Genomic DNA, 16,744 nt, shown 5'->3' with positions numbered 1-16,744 from the left:
TGGAAAACCTTACAAGGAGCTTTTGACCTCTCAGTTGGGTTGTTGGCCTCCCTGTTATCCAGGGCACTGTGGGTTCTGCAGCCCATGTCCTCCCCTTACAGGGGTGCCTGACTCCAGCCCAGACCTCGACCTGACACTCGGTGATGTTTCCCAGTGTCCTGTCAAAGCCCAGACAGTGAGACACTTAAATTATTTAGGGGGAACAATGATGCTAAGCCTTGGGGTCTGCGCTCTCTCTGATTTATTCCTGACCCTCATCTCTACCTGCTGACCTTCACCCACCTCCGTGCTTCCCCAAGCTCTCCTTTCTCCCTGAATCTGTCTTCATTGTGGAGTTCCACGGTCAGTCTGAAGTTATGTGCAGGATTAGCTTACTGCCTTTCTTTGGCTAGTACTTCATTCTGCCTCTGAGGAAAATTGCCCCCCCTGCCCCCTTACCGTACCCAACACGGCAGACAAAAACCCATGTGCAGCACCATCAACTTTTAATGACTGCTGAAACTGGCCTTGGAGGTGGCCAATGGGGAATGTGTGTCTGCTTTGAGATCCCACCCATCCCCAAGGAGGCTGTGGTTCCCACCTGGCCCCTTTATCAAATTTGGCCATCAGATACCATAGGATTGATTTCACCTGGGGCCCTTTGGCCAAGGATGGAATCAGAACTGATTGGCTGAGAGGGGTGACTGCGCTGGGTCCAAGCATCCTCAAAAAGATTTGAGTCCTGGAAAGAAATGTTACAGGCTCCAAAATATGAAGAGAAAGTGGCAAAATCAAATTAATATTTATTTCTAACACCAAGTTCTAAAATCTTTAACATTATTTATAACAACATGTATTGAACGTGAACTGTCAGCTACTTGAATGTGCTGCTGAGGCCTGAAGGAGCCGGGGCCTCGGCAGAGGCAAGACACCCAGGCCCCAGGAGGGGATCAGTGCTTCTTTCAGCCCCTGGAGGGGGCCCAGCCAGGCCAGACTAGGGTGTAGCAGGCGAGGCACCCAGGACACACACTCTTGACTGAGGTCCTCCGCTTGGCTGTGGCCCCACCCATGCATGAACTTGGATTGCCACCTTGAATTGGTTTTGCTACCTGTAAACAGAACTGTTAAGGCAAGAATCTGGGGCCCCCTGGCCAGCTCCTCCCCCTTTCCACAACAGGACAATCTAGTTAGTTGGTTAAAATATTAGCACTTTCAAGCCAGCCTCCATAGTAGATTACTTTGGAGTGTCTTACTTGCATAGCACTTTTGCTGGAATTATCCAAATAAGTAATGATTGCCTATTATATAAGTTTGTATGTATTATGTTTATTGTTTAGGATGTATCTCTTTCTGCAGGATGTACATTCCATGCAAGGCAGGGGTTTTTGCTTTCATCATTGTTCTGTCAAGTGCCCCATGGGTGCTCCATAAATACCTCAGAAGAATGATAGGCACAGTTTTTCTGGAAACACCAAGCCTACTAGTATAATCCTACTATTAGAAATAGCCCAGTTAGGACATTATCCATTAAAGTTCTTACATTACTTCCAAAGTCACTGATGAACAGCAGCTGGATTTAGAAGAGGCTTCACAGGTCATTTGACCTGGTCCCTTCATTTTATAATAGGCCCAAAGAAGGGAGATGACTTGCCCAAAGTTTCACAATCCAAAACTGACAGCCCAAGACCTGGGTGTCCCAGCTGGACTCTTCCTGCTACAACACACAACCTCTCATTCTCAGTGCCTATGGGTAAGACTCTGGGCAAGGGTTGCTTTACCCTCTACTACCTAGTGACATTAACCTGTCACATCAGGTCACGAGAGGTAACTATAGGTAAAGGGTTCAGTTTTCCTCTCCATAAAGCACCAGCAGAACAGAAGCTCCTGAGGCTGCTCAGCAGACCACGGGGAGGAACCCGGGAGGGGAGCCGCTGGGTAAATGTATCAGGACAGTTGGGTGAGTGCCTCATTAGCAGACCAAAGGAGTAATCCAAGGCCCCTGTGGAAAAGTTCACTGTCCTACTAAGGTGTGATCATCTCAGAGTATTTCCATTTTATTTGCCATCTGTGACTTATAACGGCTCTAAGCATAGCAACACACATATGGCAGTCAAGGTATAAAAAGAAGTTAGAAATATGAGATGGCAATAAGGTGAAAAATCTGATAATCTGGCATACATTAATTCTACACATGCATTTTTTTTTCTTAACAGCCAAAAAAAACTGGCAAAAGCTAGCTGCTTGGATTTGGAGAGCTCTGGGAGTGGAGAACTAGCTCTGGACACTGGAATATGGGTGGTTCCTTTAGAAACGTAAAACGGTGGTGCACTTGGAGAGGCTTTGCTTTCAAAAAACAAAACCTCCCTTGATTTATCACCATAAGGGGGTGGATTTTCTTCCAAAGAAGTCAGCTCCATGGTCTGTGTTATCTGAGATAGCTGGTCAGACAAGCTTAGCTGTGGGTATCCTCGGCCAGCGAATAATTTGGCATCCCTTCCAACTGACATTCTTGAAATATCTTTTCAACATTTTCTTAGTGGGGGCAGAAAGAACAGATTGTTTACAAATAAAAACTGTACACCTCTTTCTTTATATTCAAAATAAAGGATTTATTATATGCCTGTGCAAGACCAAAATGCCCTGGGTAATTAAGGAGATGATAGTGTTCAGGCTATCACAAGAGAGAGAACCCTCACTGGTGAGGAATGTCTCCGTGTAAAGGAAGGAGGAGGCCCTGGGTGGCAGAGAGGCAGGAAGACCCCAGGCCCACGGCTTCATGAGAAAGGGTGGACAGTGAGTCTTACCAAGTCATTTGGAGAAGGGTGATTCTTCGTGATTAGAGTTATGTGTTGCCCAGAACACAATAAGGTTGGGGCATGAGGGGCCCAGATGTTGAGGGGAACTTCCTGACCATTACCGTTTTCCAGGAGCACAGGGATCAGGTCAAGTTCAACACTGTCATGCTCTAAACACCAATGTTTGAAAGTTTTAAGAATTGTCTTTCATGTCACCATTTTCCTGTTATTGATTGCTGGACCGAGTAAGACATTCACACTCTCAAAGTTCTGCTCAAAGCATCTTTACATGTTCTTCTTTCTTCTGGTGCACATGTGGCCAACACTTCCCTTCTTCTCTGTGACTCTTGTTCTCCATTTTCTTTTGCTATTTTCTGAATCTAGCAATTGCACAGCAAAATACTAAAGAGTTTACAATTCAGATAATAAAATAAGTCACTCATTTGCAGTTATCAGCAGTAATTCAGGCATTGTTTTGTCTGGCGTGATCCTGTCCACTGGTTAGTCTCAAATTCAGGGCTGGGTTGGTGCATACATGAGGCAATGGTCCAAAGCCACAGCACAAAGGTGCTCAGAGAAATACGTTGGTGCTGCTGAGGAATGATGTGCTTTCTGTTTTTTTCCCCCCTTCAGGACATCTTCCATTTTGCCAGTTTTGTGAAGAGACCTATGCAGAGGTCAGTGTTAATGGGCAGCCTCTTTCCCATTTATTCTAACAATTTTTAAAATTATTTTTGAGATATAATTCACAAACTTTTAAAGTCTGTAATTCAGGGACTTCTAGAATATCCACAAAGTGGTACAGCACCACTACCATCTAACTCCAGAACATTCTTATCACCTCAAAAAGAAAGCCATACCCATTAGCAGTCATTTCCATCTCTCCCTCTCCATGGCTCCTGGCAAGCATTAATCTATTTTCTGTGTCTATTTGCCCATTCTGGACATTTCATATAATGGAATAGTGTGATATATGGCTTCCTTTTGTGTGTGTCTAGCGTCCTTCACTTAGCATAATGTTTCAAGTTTCATCCACATTGTAGCTTGTATCAGTACTTCATCTTTTTATTGTCAAATAATATTCTATCATATGTTGTTCATCTGTTCATCAGTTAATGGACATTTGAGTTGTGTCCACTTTTTAGCTATTATGAACAATATTGTTATAAACATTTCCATACAAGTTTTGTGTTTTCATTTCTCTTGGTTATGTATCTAGGAGTAGAATTACCGAGTCATACAGTAAGTCTATGTTTAGCTTTCTGAGGAACTGCCCAACTGTTTTCCAAATCAGCTGTACCACTCTTTTACATTCCCAGTAGCAATGTACGATCATTCCAATTTCTCCACATCCTTGCTGACACTTGTTATTGTCCATCTTTTTCAGTATAGCCATCCTGGTGGGTATGAAGTGGTATCTCATTGTGGTTTTGATTTGCATTTCTCTAGTGATTAATGACTTGAGCATCTTTTCCTGTGCTTCTTGGCCAGTTGTGTATTTTTTTTGGAGAAATGATTCTCATTTATTAATTGGGTTAATTTGTCTTTCTATTACTGAGTTGTTAGAGTTCTTTACATATTCTGGATACTAGTCCCTTAACAGACATATAATTTGCAAATATTTTCTCCCATGCTGTGGGTTCTGTGGGTTGTCTTTCCACTTTCTTGATAGTGTTCTTTGAAGCACAAAAGTTTTAATTTTGATGAAGCTCAATTTATCTATTTTTTCTTTCATTGCTTATGCTTCTAATGATGTTTAGTGCTACTTAAAGCTCCAAACCCCAGGCAAGCAGCTAGCATTCTCTTGATCTGCTCCAGGCTAGGGTCTTGAAAAGTTTGGAAAATATCATTATGAAATGTGTATTGCTGTAATTACAGTCTTTGTCTTTCTCCTCAAAGATGGCAATGATGGAAGTTTCTAACCCCCCCGGGCACTGTCTCAGAAACTTCCAAAGACACTCCACAGGGCAAAGTGGTGCCATATTTTACCATTTGAAGTTTTAAAAGACCTTTACATTTCCAAGTCTCTAATGCAGTATTTCCCCCAATTGGACTTTCTGGAATGTTTTTCCCATGAGACACCTGCAGCTCCAGGGCCCTGTGGTCAAATAAGCGTAGACCAAACCTCCTTTTAAGATTCACAATACACGTTAGTGTAGTATAGTCTCTGAGCTAAGTTCAGCAATCAATAAACAAGTCTAAACCTAAGTTTCTCAAATTTGAAAAAGAATCTGTTACAAACAAGGAGCTTAACACATTTCCCAACTAGTACACATGTGAACAGTCAGGAAAGAATTGATTATCTTAGGGAGATCTTAGTGGCTTAAACAATGAAAATCTATTAACATTCACACCAGAGGGCAGTGTGAGGGCCAGGGCCCTCCCCCATCCTATAGCCAGATCATCTGGAATGTGTGGCCTCCAAAATAGCCAAGGAAGGGAGAGAAAGGAGAGGAGCTTGGGCCAGAGACTCATGTGGGCTGGACCTAGGTCTCACCCACATGCCTTTGGACAGAATAGTCTCATCTCTCAAGATATGGTGTGGTCTGTCTGTCTGTTTGCTTAGGAGAAAAAGGTCTGGTGGCACACAGTGTGTACAGGCCACACACTCTTTTGGAAACACTGCTTAACTGGCTTATGGCTTCAGAATAGGCATCTACATTGATTGACAGCATATGAAGAAGCCCCTGAGAGCAAGCATTGTGGCCTTTGCTCCTGGCCCTCCCTGCCGATGGTGAGGATGCATCTTGCCTCACAGCCCCGGCCTCTTTGTGGAGCCAGAGAGAGCTCGTCTGTTCTAACCCTGTGTTTGCATAGCCATCAGGCCTGGGCATTTCCACAAAAAGCAGAGGAAGATTTGCAAGATCACATGCCAAAAACATTTTAAGTTTTTATTATATATCAGAGACAGAATTTGACAGGTGCCATTGAGTCAATGACTTTAGATTGTCCCACGGAACATCAGGTTGGGGGATCCTCATGGGAGGGTGTGGCTCCGCATGCATCCAGACCAGACAGATCGCTGAAGATCTGAAACAGCCAATGCGTTAACATAGCCAACCCATAGCATTATTATTTAGTGTCTGGGCACACAATAAAAATGAGGAGGGAGAAAAAAAGTAACGCTTGTGGTAAATACTTGATGTTTTCCCAGAAAGAAAACTGGGCCTTGGCGTGGTCAGTGCATCCGGAGACAGGGGACGTCATGAGCTCTGCAGTCCAAGGACATAAATAGCCCAAAAGACACATTAATATTTTACACAAAAATCAATAACTCCCTATTGAGCACACACACACAATGCTGTTAGGCTTCATTAAAGTGTATTTAAAGCCTTTTCAGCAGCAGGTGGTGTTGCAGAGGAGAATGAGAGCCGCTGGATTTATGGCAATAAAAAAGACAGTGATAAAAGGGCCAGAAGAGGTGCTGTGTGTGCTCGGAATGTGAGGTGTTTGGGGGGGTCTTGCCGGTGATGAACAGCCCTCTCAAGGTGGCTCAGCCTGCCCTGCACCCTGGGCTGCTGCCAAGACCAGCCTCAGGCCTGCCTGACCAAGAGGGCTGCAGACGGAGGAGCCTGCTGCGCGGCGGCCCTCAGCACCCACGCAGGAGGCAAAGTTTGTTTGGGATACAGTGTGGTAATGGGCAAAGAGCACTGCTTTGGAGCCAAAACCTGGCCCTGCCACTCGGTGAGCCTGCACAAGTCACTTGGTACCCCCCAGCAGGGCCTGCTTCCACCTCTGCGACCAGGATGAGAGAGAAGCCTGGAAACCGTGTGCCCAGCCTGATGCACAGTGCGTGCTGTGGGACAGTGGCCATCCCGCTGCCATCTGTCTATGCTGTTTCTTTTCCTCTCTGAGCATCACCATGCCTAACTGCCCCTGCTTTCTGCCCGGAGCTCCAACCCTGACTCGGAGGCAGTGCTGTTTCTCTCCCAGCCCCACCGGAGCCGCCGGAGCAGTGTCCTCCCTCTCCAAGGCTTGGCCTGCTCAATCGCAAATGAGACACATTTCGTTATCTTAAGTACGAACACAGTGCTGGCCGCAGACGCTCACAAGGTACTAATGATTGTTACTTCATTTCTTAGGTACCAGGGGTCCCAAAGCTAATGGAGGAGGGAGTTTCAAGAGGTGGTGATGGGTTTTGAGGCATTCATCCTTGTGAGAAAGGAAAGAAAAACAGCATTGAGAAACACCTGCAGGAGGCATACCTTCTCTACCACAGAGGGAGCCTGCCAGGAGAGGGCGATCCTTCCAGACGCTTCTCTTTCCTCTTACAGGTAGTCCCCAAATAACCCCTCCTCCATTGTGGGTTATTATGTGTTCGTGTCTGAAGCTGAGCAGTCTTCCAAAGCTTCTGCTCAGAAATCTGGTGTTTCCCTGTCATCACAGGTAAACCTCGAGGATTCGCTTGAGGGTGAAAAGTTATTTTGGAGCCCAAATCTAACTGGGTTCCCCAGGCTGGCTCTGCTGTCACCCCACACCCAGAGGCCAAGCTTATACAGCCATACCTTTTTAAAAATGCCAAACCCACTGGAAAGCACCCCCAAATAATGTTTCATGGAAAGGAAAAGGAAAAGGTCCTCTGACCTCACAGCAGAAAACATCAGAAAAGTCCTGTGTAACATCTCTCGCCTGAAGCACCCCTTCCTAAGGCGTCAGTGTCCCCTCTGCCCTCCTTGCCCCTGGCTGCAGCTCCTCGCTTCCCCTCGATGCCCGCTTGACGCCTCTGCTCTGTCCCCACCCACAGCGTTGCTCAGAAAGACAGAGCCTCCACTCGGGCTCTACCCATAGGAAGGCAGAAAAGGAGAAATAAATCAAGAGTTAATATTCTCTTGGTCACAATGTAAATAGAAATTCATCTTTAATGTTTTTATATTAAGCACATTTACTAAGATGTATTTCTCTCCCTCCTAGAGCAAAATAGCAAGAAATGAACATCTCCTGTCTGGTTAGGGAAATGCAACCTACTTACTACTTTCTTCCATAAATTCTCAGCCTGGAGAACGCATTCCCAGAATGTCTAAAGTGAAATTGAGTTTTTGCTTTGCTTTAAGGCCAAGTAGCCTAGTAAGGAAATACAGAGGACTCGAATGTTACATCATAAGTTTTCCTAAGGACCTCATTTAATTTAAAATGCATGTGGGTCATAACTTATAGTGGTGGGTATTTTTTTTTTTCTCAATGCACAATCTTTAATCCACCCCAAGCCTAATTTTCGTCAGTCTCCAATCTTCTGAGGCATAACAAACAAGTTCTTACATGGAGAACAAATTCTTACATAATGAATAAGTTACATAGTGAACAGTACAAGGGCAGTCATCACAGAAACTTTCGGTTTTGCTCATGCATTATGAACTCTAAACAGTCAGTTCAAATCTGAATACTCATTTGGTTTTTATACTTGATTTATATGTGGATACCACATTTCTCTCTTTATTATTATTATTTTTAATAAAATGCTGAAGTGGTAGGTAGATACAAGATAAAGGTAGAAAACATAGTTTAGTGTTGTAAGAGAGCAAATGTAGATGATCAGGTGTGTGCCTGTAGACTATGTGTTAATCCAAGCTAGACCAGGGCAATAAAACATCCACGTATGCAGAAGATTTCTCTCAGAATAGGGGGGGTGAGGTTCTAAGCCTCACCTCTGTTGATGCCCAATTTCTCACCTGATGGCCCCCCTGCGACTGTGCCTGTCTTAGGTTGTTCCTCCCTTGAGGAATCTTACCCATCTCTGGTTAACCAGTCATCTTCCGGGGCCATACAGGGAAATGTAAAGTTGGTAAGTGAGAGAGAAGCCTTATTGTTTGAAAAGGTTAGCTTTTTACTTCTTTGCATATTTATGCCCTGTGGCTTCTATGCCCAGCATTTGTCTTGAGGTATCTTTATAGTGGTGGGTATTTTTGTTCAGCAGCTACAGTATGTTGAGGACAGTTCTCCCTTGATCTTGCATAGCAAGGCACCAGCTGCCTTTTTTTTGGATGATCCTTCCAAGGATGTGGGTATAATGAACAGCCAGGGGCAGAGGTCCCTTTCTGAAACAAAGGTCAGGCATGCTCACTGTCTGCTATAAAAGAAATGCTCACTGTACATTCCACAAGCACTGGGCCCTTCTCCTGCCATTAACCCACTGCGGTGCAGGTGGCACCTGGCCCTCTGCCACCCTGAGCTCTGGGAACTGGCACAAAGCTGCTGCTCTGGCTGCTGCTATGGTGCTGTGAGTTCATCTCAGACCAGAGCCTCCTTCTGCACCAGCAGCCATGAAATGGTAGCTGACTAACTTTTAAGGTAAAAATCTCAGACCCCTCATAGTTCCCGACCAAAGGATGCTCTCCCAGAGAAACTCAAGTACACGTGGTTTACGGTTCACAAGACTGAGCAGCTTGGCGATGGTGTGCTCGGTGTCTCCCTCACACCAGAGCTCAGAAGCAGGGTCCCTGCTGGGCGCAAAGTCAGCGACAAGCGGAGTCAACAGCAACTAGCCTTCAAAGGCCAGTGGACTGGCCTCTGTTATTATTATTTGTACTCTCTTCTGTTAAAAAGAATTCTGTGACTTAAAATTTTCTCTCCCTGAGAGCAGTAACCCCCTCATTGTTTGTAAATGAGTCATCGTGGGAAGCACCTTCTTCCTCAGAGTGACAGAGGGAAGGAGAGCAGGGGGCTCGGAGCTCAGCCTCTCATGACTGGGGAAACCTAAGATGCAGGGCTGGCTCTCCAGGAAGGAGGGAGGGGCCCTGCCTTCCTCTGGCTCCTCCTGGCATCTTCCATATTGGAAGATTAATGGACAAATGCTGGGGACAGACAAGAATTAAAAGAAAAAATTTTTTAATTTCAAATAGTAGATAAAAAGTAGTTTTAATTTAAAATTTTAAATGCCACTTGTGAAACTTTCAAACAACACAGAAGCTTATTGAAGATACTGCCTAAGTCCTCTCCAGCACCCACTTTGGCGGGTGTTCCACCAGGCCTTTCTCATCACCTATTCTGGGTGGGGTAGGGCGATGTGTACAGGAAGGAGTACACTGATGACTCAAGTTGAAAGCCATGGAAGCAGGTGGGAGCTTCACAAACAACCAGCAGAAAGGGGGTCAGAGAACATTTCTGAAGAAAATGCAGAGCCCAATAGAAAGTGGACCCTAAAAGAGAATGTTCCAGGCTTAAAACCATTGAACTGTACCCTTGAAATGGGCTAACTATATGGTATGTGAATTAAATCTCAATAAAACTGTTGTTTAAAAAATACGTTTCATTAGGGGGCGGAAGATGGCGGCGTGAGTAGAGCAGCGGAAATCTCCTCCCAAAACAACATATATCTATGAAAATATAACAAAGACAACCCTTCCTAGAATAAAGACCAGAGGACACAGGACAATATCCAGACAACATCCGCACCTGAGAGAACCCAGCGCCTAGCGAAGGGGGTAAGATACAAGCCCTGGCCCCGCGGGAGCCGAGCGCCACTCCCCCCAGCTCCCGGAGGGAGAAGAGCAGGCAGAGCGGGAGGGAGACGGAGCCCAGGGCTGCCGAACACCCAGCCCCAGCCATCCGGGCCAGAGTGCAGGGCCCTCGATACTGGGAAAACAGGGCAGCAAGAACAGTGAGCAGGCACTGGAGGCTGGGCGACAGAGGACATAAGAAAAGCGCGCGACCATTTTTTTTTTTTTTTTGCTTTTTTGCTGCTTTGTTTTGGCGAGTGCTTTTTGGAAGTCTTAAAGGGACAGGGACCCCAATATTAGGGAAACAGGGCAGCAAGACCGGTGAGCAGAGGCCTGAGGCTGGCACCGGAGAATAAAGAAAAACGAACGACCACCTTTTATTTTTTTAATTAAAAATTTTTTTTTTTTTTTAATTAAAAAAATTTTTTTTCTTGTTTTTTTTTGTGGTCGTTGTTTTGTTTTGGCGGGTGCTTTTTGGAAGTCTTAAAGGGGCAGGGCGGGCCACTTAATCCAGAGGTAGGGAATCCGGGATCTCTGGGCACCCTAACCCCTGGGCTGCAGGGAGCAGGGAGGCCCCTTACGGAGATAAATAGCCTCCCAGCCGCTCCTGCTCCAACGCGACTCCACCATTTTGGAGTAGCTGCCGGAGCCAGGCCACGCCCACAGCAACAGCGGAGATTAACTCCATAGCAGCCGGGCAGGAAGCAGAAACCCTGTCTGCGCGCAGCTGCGCAGCACAAGCCACTAGAGGCCGCTGTTCTCCCAGGAGAGGAGGGCCACAAACCAACAAGAAAGGAAGTCCTTCCAGCCGTCACTCGTCCCAGTTCTGCAGACTATTCCTATCACCATGAAAAGGCAAAGCTACAGGCAGACAAAGATCACAGAGACAACACCAGAGAAGGAGACAGACCTAACCAGTCTTCCTGACAAAGAATTCAAAATAAGAATCATAAACATGCTGACAGAGATGCAGAGAAATACGCAAGAAAAATGGGATGAAGTCCGGAAAGAGATCACAGATGCCAGAAAGGAGATCGCAGAAATGAAACAAACTCTGGAAGGGTTTATAAGCAGAATGGATAGAATGCAAGAGGCCATTGATGGAATTGAAATCAGAGAACAGGAACGCATAGAAGCTGACATAGAGAGAGACAAAAGGATCTCCAGGAATGAAACAATATTAAGAGAACTGTGTGACCAATCTAAAAGGAGCAATATCCGTATTATAGGGGTCCCAGAAGAAGAAGAGAGAGGCAAAGAGATGGAAAGTATCTTAGAAGAAATAATGGCTGAAAACTTCCCCACACTGGGGGAGGAAGTAATCAAACAGACCACGGAAATACACAGAACCCCCAACAGAAAGGATCCAAGAAGGGCAACACCAAGACACATAATAATTAAAATGGCAAAGATCAAGGACAAGGAAAGAGTGTTAAAGGCAGCTAGAGAGAAAAAGGTCACCTATAAAGGGAAACCCATCAGGCTAACGTCAGATTTCTCAACAGAAACCCTACAGGCCAGAAGAGAATGGCATGATATATTTAATACAATGAAACAGAAGGGCCTTGAACCAAGGATACTGTATCCAGCACGACTATCATTCAAATATGACGGTGGGATTAAACAATTCCCAGACAAACAAAAGCTGAGGGAATTTGCTTTCCACAAACCACCTCTACAGAACATCTTACAGGGACTGCTCTAGATGGGAGCACTCCTAGAAAGAGCACAGCACAAAACACCCAACATATGAAGAATCGAGGAGGAGGAACAAGAAGGGAGAGAAGAAAAGAATCTCCAGACAGTGTATATAACAGCTCAATAAGCGAGCTAAGTTAGGCAGTAAGATACTAAAGAGGCTAACCTTGAACCTTTGGTAACCACGAATTTAAAGCCTGCAATGGCAATAAGTACATATCTTTCAATAGTCACCCTAAATGTTAACGGGTTGAATGCACCAATCAAAAGACACAGAGTAACAGAATGGATAAAAAAGCAAGACCCATCTATATGCTGCTTACAAGAAACTCACCTCAAACCCAAAGACATGTACAGACTAAAAGTCAAGGGATGGAAAAACATATTTCAAGCAAACAACAGTGAGAAGAAAGCAGGGGTTGCAGTACTAATATCAGACAAAATAGACTTCAAAACAAAGAAAGTAACAAGAGATAAAGAAGGACACTACATAATGATAAAGGGCTCAGTCCAACAAGAGGATATAACCACTCTAAATATATATGCACCCAACACAGGAGCACCAGCATATGTGAAACAAATACTAACAGAACTAAAGGGGGATATAGACTGCAATGCATTCATTCTAGGAGACTTCAACACACCACTCACCCCAAAGGATAGATCCACCGGGCAGAAAATAAGTAAGGACACGGAAGCACTGAACAACACAGTAGAGCAGATGGACCTAATAGACATCTATAGAACTCTACATCCAAAAGCAGCGGGATATACATTCTTCTCAAGTGCACATGGAACATTCTCCAGAATAGACCACATACTAGGCCACAAAAAGAGCCTCAGAAAATTCCAAAAGATTGAAATCCTACCAACCAACTTTTCAGACCACAAAGGCATAAAACTAGAAATAAACTGTACAAAGAAAGCAAAGAGGCTCACGAACACATGGAGGCTAAACAACACGCTCCTAAATAATCAATGGATCAATGACCAAATCAAAATGGAGATCCAGCAATATATGGAAACAAATGACAACAACAACACTAAGCCCCAACTTCTGTGGGACACAGCAAAAGCAGTCTTAAGAGGAAAGTATATAGCAATCCAAGCATATTTAAAAAAGGAAGAGCAATCCCAAATGAATGGTCTAATGTCACAATTATCGAAATTGGAAAAAGAAGAACAGATGAGGCCTAAGGTCAGCAGAAGGAGGGACATAATAAAGATCAGAGAAGAAATAAATAAAATTGAGAAGAATAAAACAATAGCAAAAATCAATGAAACCAAGAGCTGGTTCTTCGAGAAAATAAACAAAATAGATAAGCCTCTAGCCAGACTTATTAAGAAGAAAAGAGAGTCAACACAAATCAACAGTATCAGAAACGAGAAAGGAAAAATCACGACGGACCCCACGGAAATGCAAAGAATTATTGGAGAATACTATGAAAACCTATATGCTAACAAGCTGGGAAACCTAGGAGAAATGGACAACTTCCTAGAAAAATATAACCTTCGAAGATTGACCCAGGAAGAAACAGAAAATCTAAACAGACCAATTACCAGCAACGAAATTGAAGAGGTAATCAAAAAACTACCAAAGAACAAAACCCCCGGGCCAGATGGATTTACCTCGGAATTTTATCAGACATACAGGGAAGACATAATACCCATTCTCCTTAAAGTTTTCCAAAAAATAGAGGAGGAGGGGATACTCCCAAACTCATTCTATGAAGCTAACATCACCCTAATACCAAAACCAGGCAAAGACCCCACCAAAAAAGAAAACTACAGACCAATATCCCTGATGAACGTAGATGCAAAAATACTCAACAAAATATTAGCAAACCGAATTCAAAAATACATCAAAAGGATCATACACCATGACCAAGTGGGATTCATTCCAGGGATGCAAGGATGATACAACATTAGAAAGTCCATCAACATCATCCACCACATCAACAAAAAGAAAGACAAAAACCACATGATCATCTCCATAGATGCTGAAAAAGCATTTGACAAAGTTCAACATCCATTCATGTTAAAAACTCTCAGCAAAATGGGAATAGAGGGCAAGTACCTCAACATAATAAAGGCCATCTATGATAAACCCACAGCCAACATTATATTGAACAGCGAGAAGCTGAAAGCATTTCCTCTGAGATCGGGAACTAGACAGGGATGCCCACTCTCTCCACTGTTATTTAACATAGTACTGGAGGTCCTAGCCACGGCAATCAGACAAAATAAAGAAATACAAGGAATCCAGATTGGTAAAGAAGAAGTTAAACTGTCACTATTTGCAGATGACATGATACTGTACATAAAAAACCCTAAAGACTCCACCCCAAAACTACTAGAACTGATATCGGAATACAGCAAAGTTGCAGGATACAAAATCAACACACAGAAATCTGTGGCTTTCCTATATACTAACAATGAACCAACAGAGAGAGAAATCAGGAAAACAACTCCATTCACAATTGCATCAAAAAAAATAAAATACCTAGGAATAAACCTAACCAAAGAAGTGAAAGACTTATACTCTGAAAACTACAAGTCACTCTTAAGAGAAATTAAAGGGGACACTAACAGATGGAAACTCATCCCATGCTCGTGGCTAGGAAGAATTAATATCGTTAAAATGGCCATCCTGCCCAAAGCAATATACAGATTTGATGCAATCCCTATGAAACTACCAGCAACATTCTTCAATGAACTGGAACAAATAATTCAAAAATTCATATGGAAACACCAAAGACCCCGAATAGCCAAAGCAATCCTGAGAAAGAAGAATAAAGTAGGGGGGATCTCACTCCCCAACTTCAAGCTCTACTATAAAGCCATAGTAATCAAGACAATTTGGTACTGGCACAAGAGCAGAGCCACAGACCAATGGAACAGACTAGAGAATCCAGACATTAACCCAGACATATATGGTCAATTAATATTTGATAAAGGAGCCATGGACATACAATGGCGAAATGACAGTCTCTTCAACAGGTGGTGCTGGCAAAACTGGACAGCTGCATGTAGGAGAATGAAACTGGACCATTGTCTAACCCCATATACAAAAGTAAACTCAAAATGGATCAAAGACCTGAATGTAAGCCATGAAACCATTAAACTCTTGGAAGAAAACATAGGCGAAAACCTCTTAGACATAAACATGAGTGACCTCTTCTTGAACATATCTCCCCGGGCAAGGAAAACAACAGCAAAAATGAGTAAGTGGGACTATATTAAGCTGAAAAGCTTCTGTACAGCAAAAGACACCATCAATAGAACAAGAAGGATCCCTACAGTATGGGAGAATATATTTGAAAATGACACATCCGATAAAGGCTTGACGTCCAGAATATATAAGGAGCTCTCACGCCTCAACAAACAAAAAACAAATAACCCAATTAAAAAATGGGCAGAGGAACTGAACAGACAGTTCTCCAAAAAAGAAATACAGATGGCCAACAGACACATGAAAAGATGCTCCACATCGCTAATTATCAGAGAAATGCAAATTAAAACTACAATGAGGTATCACCTCACACCAGTAAGGATGGCTGCCATCCAAAAGACAGACAACAACAAATGTTGGCGAGGCTGTGGAGAAAGGGGAACCCTCCTACACTGCTGGTGGGAATGTAAGTTAGTTCAACCATTGTGGAAAGCAGTATGGAGGTACATCAAAATGCTCAAAACAGACTTACCATTTGACCCAGGAATTCCACTCCTAGGAATTTACCCTAAGAATGCAGCAATCAAGTTTGAGAAAGACAGATGCACCCCTATGTTTATTGCAGCACTATTTACAATAGCCAAGAATTGGAAGCAACCTAAATGTCCATCAATAGATGAATGGATAAAGAAGATGTGGTACATATACACAATGGAATACTACTCAGCTATAAGAAAAGGGCAAATCCAATCATTTGCAGCAACATGGATGGAGCTGGAGGGTATTATGCTCAGTGAAACAAGCCAAGCGGAGAAAGAGAAATACCAAATGATTTCACTTATCTGTGGAATATAAGAACAAAGGAAAAACTGAAGGAACAAAACAGCAGCAGAATCACAGAACTCAAGAATGGACTAACAGGTACCAAAGGGAAAGGGACTGGGGAGGATGGGTGGGTAGGGAGGGATAAGGGGGGGAGAAGTAGGGGGGTATTAAGATTAACATGCATGGGGGGGTAGGAGAAAAGGGAGGGCTGTACAACACAGAGAAGGCAAGTAGTGATTCTACAACATTTTGCTATGCTGATGGACAGTGACTGTAAAGGGGTTTATAGGGGAGACCTGGTATAGGGGAGAGCCTAGTAAACATAATATTCGTCATGTAAGTGTAGATTAGTGATAGCAAAAAAAAAAAAAAAAAAAAAAGGGCAGTTCCTGTGTGGTAACCTCCAACGAGTTCTACACAAGGGTATAAAGGGCATATAAAAGTGTAGGCAAAGGGTCTGTTTGTGTTTATACAGAGGATCAAAGCCTAATTGGGCTACCCCGAAAATGAACTAAGATACGATATGAAAAAGAACTTCCAACATCACACCCTCTGGAAGACTCATGCCAGAAGATGATCATCAAAAAACCCCAACAAAGATCCACGCACTGCTACAGCTGTAGATGCACTCATCCCACCAGTTCCTGGACCTGCCATGGGAATGAGGAAGGAGATAACTAAGCTGGCCTGTGCATACAGTAAAACAACAAAATTGGACTGGATCTATACTGTTGGAACTCAACCAAGAATTTGGAGAAGTGCAAATTGTAGCGCTCCAAAGTCTTACAACTACAAATTATTTATTGTTAAAAGAACATATGGCATGTGAACAGTCCCCAGGA

The sequence above is a fragment of the Manis pentadactyla genome, chromosome 2, assembly GCF_030020395.1.
Source record: "Manis pentadactyla isolate mManPen7 chromosome 2, mManPen7.hap1, whole genome shotgun sequence".
NCBI lineage: Eukaryota > Metazoa > Chordata > Mammalia > Pholidota > Manidae > Manis > Manis pentadactyla.
This window is presented reverse-complemented; position numbering follows the sequence as displayed.